Below are 2,880 nucleotides of genomic sequence, written 5' to 3'. Positions count from 1 at the left end.
CCCCCGCCCCACAAGGTTTCTCTGTAGCCCTGGCTGTCCTGGAACAGCTGTAGACCAGGCTAGCCTCAAGCTCACAGAGATCTGCCTCTGTCTCCTTTGGAGTGCTGATTTTTGCACCGAGGAAAAAAATCATATTTTATGTTGGGTATGATTTCCTGATAATAACGCTTCAATGACAGTCAAGACTCAATTGCACCGAGAAAAAAATCATATTTTATGTTGGGTATGATTTCCTGATAATAACGCTTCAATGACAGTCAAGACTCAATTTACATTGGTCAAGGTAAATCACATGCCAAGGCAGACTCAAAATCAGCAGTTGACTTCAAATATTCAACTCATGCCTATTACTATTCTTGTGCAGTACTCTAAGATACTATTTAAGAACCATGGTTCTCACTGTTCCTAAAGCTGCTACCCTTTAATACAGTCCTTCATGTTGTAGTGACCCCAACCATATTATTTTTGTTGCTACTTCATAACTAATTTTGCTAGTTATGAATCGTGATATACTCTTTGAATTCTAGAACGTTGGAAGGCCAGGATGGCATAGGATTGTTTTGTCCAAGAATCCAGAAAAGTCTTGTTGAGTTTACAGGATCAAAAAGAAATATTCTCTAATCATAGCTAAAATATAAGAACTTGAATACAATTCTATCCAAAGTCACCAACTTTGTTTGCCTATTTGTTGATTCAAGAGTTTCTCAATTCTGCTATTCAAGTTTCACTGCCAGGGTCATGTGCTGTTTGTACTTACTGAAAACTGAGAACAAAAGAAAGGTACTCATATACATAAAATTTTTTGTTTGTTTTTTCCGAGACAGGGTTTCTCTGTGTAGCCCTGGCTGTCCTAGAACTCACTCTGTAGACCAGGCTGGCCTCAAACTCAGAAATCCACCTGCCTCTGCCTCCTAAGTACTGGGATTAAAGGCGTGCACCACCACTGCCTGGCAATAAATAAATCTCTAAAATAAAAAAGAACAAAAGACAGACACCAGTCTCAGATTCAATCATGTTAATCTCAAATATTCTCCTCAAACAGGATAGCCCCGACCCTGCAATAGGGAAGGAGAGAAGCAAACTACTGAGGGTATTGAAAAATACCCAGGATGGAGAGATGGTTCAGAGGTTAAGTGCATTGGATACTCTTCCAGAGGTCCTGAGTTCAATTCCCAGCAATCACATGATAGCTCATAACCATCTTATGTGATGTGGTGCCCTCTTCTAGACTGCAGGCATATGTGCAGGCAGACCATTTGAATATAACAAACATGTTCCATGATATAAAAATGTAGTGGAAAAAGAAGCCTTAATAACCTCATTCAAGCACTTTATTGTGCCCTGCCCAGAATTCCAATGTTTTGACATTTGTGCCATACTTTGGTTGCTGGGAACAAGGGGAAAAAGACAATCATTGGAACTTACTAGCCAACAAACCTCAGTAAGCATCCAGTTAAGACAGACTTGCCTCATCAGCTGGCTCACAACTGCTTCTCATTCCAGCCTCAAAAGGTCCAACACATTCTACTGGCCTACACAGTCTTACCATGTAGCCTAATCTGGCACTCACCTCTGGGATTAAAAACTTGACAGGCCTAGTGCTCATTCCTTTTTCTTCTTCCTAAATTTCAAATTTATGGGGAGAGAGGTATATCACAGTATATGTGAAGTCAGAGGACAACTTGTAGGAAGGAATCATTTCTCTCCTCCTATGTGGCAAGTATCTTTAATGTGGTGATTTGAATAGACAGTTCCCATAGACTGTGTTTTGGACTGCTTGGCCATAGGTAACTGCACTATTAGTTAAGTGTAGCCTTGTTGGTACAGTGTCACTATGGGAACAGGCTTTGAAGTATCCTGTGCTCAAAACACACTCAGTGTGGCACACAAGTCTCTTTCTGCTAAAACTCACAATTCCTTGGCCAGCACCATGTTTTCCTGCACTCTGCTATGTTTCTCACCATAATGGACTAAACGTCTGACTATAATAAGCCAGCCTCAATTAAATTTTTCTTGTTTAGAGTTGCCATAATTACAGTGCCTCTGAACAGCAATAAAACTATTTTTTTTTTGTTTTGTTTTGTTTTTTCGAGACAGGGTTTCTCTGTATAGCCCTAGCTGTCCTGGAAATCACTCTGTAAACCAGGCTGGCCTCGAACTCAGAAATCCACCTGCCTCTGCCTCCCAAGTGCTGGGACCAAAGGTGTGCACCACCAATTTTTTTAAGGAAAGCAGGGGCTATGGAGATAGTTCAGCTGTAAAGTACTTGTGAGGAAGCAATTTGGTCCATGGAACAACTCCCATCAAAAAACAAACAAAAAAAACTAGACATGAAGTGGTGGCACACATCTTTAATCCTAGGTGGATTAAATAGGCAGGCAGATTTTTAGAGGCCAGCCTGATCTACAGAGTTCCAAGACAGCCAAGGCTGTTACACACAGAAACCCTGTCTCAAAAAACAAAAGGCCAAGAATGGTAGTCAATGCTTATAAAACCAGCACTAGAAAAGTAGATCCTGAGAGCTTACTACTAGCCTCACATATTCATCAAGTTCTAGATCACTGAGAGATCCTGTCTCAAAAGTTAAGAGACTGGAGAGATAGATCAATGGTTAGGAGCCCTGTTGCTCTTGCAGAAGACACAGTTTCAAGTCCCAGCACCCACATGGTTCCAGGCTATCCAACAGGCAGATAAATGGTACAGATGCTGGGAAAACATTCTTTTTAAAAAATGTAAACAACACTCACACAACACTTTGACCTACTCATAAGAAAAAATAAATTCCTCTTTAAAATTCCAATGCCTTTAAAGAATGAATCACCAAGTTCTCAGAATTCACGTTTAATAGATAAAAAAAAAAGAAAAAGAAAAAAAAAAAAA

The sequence above is a fragment of the Mastomys coucha genome, unplaced genomic scaffold (assembly GCF_008632895.1).
Source record: "Mastomys coucha isolate ucsf_1 unplaced genomic scaffold, UCSF_Mcou_1 pScaffold18, whole genome shotgun sequence".
In the NCBI taxonomy this organism is placed as follows: domain Eukaryota; kingdom Metazoa; phylum Chordata; class Mammalia; order Rodentia; family Muridae; genus Mastomys; species Mastomys coucha.
This window is presented reverse-complemented; position numbering follows the sequence as displayed.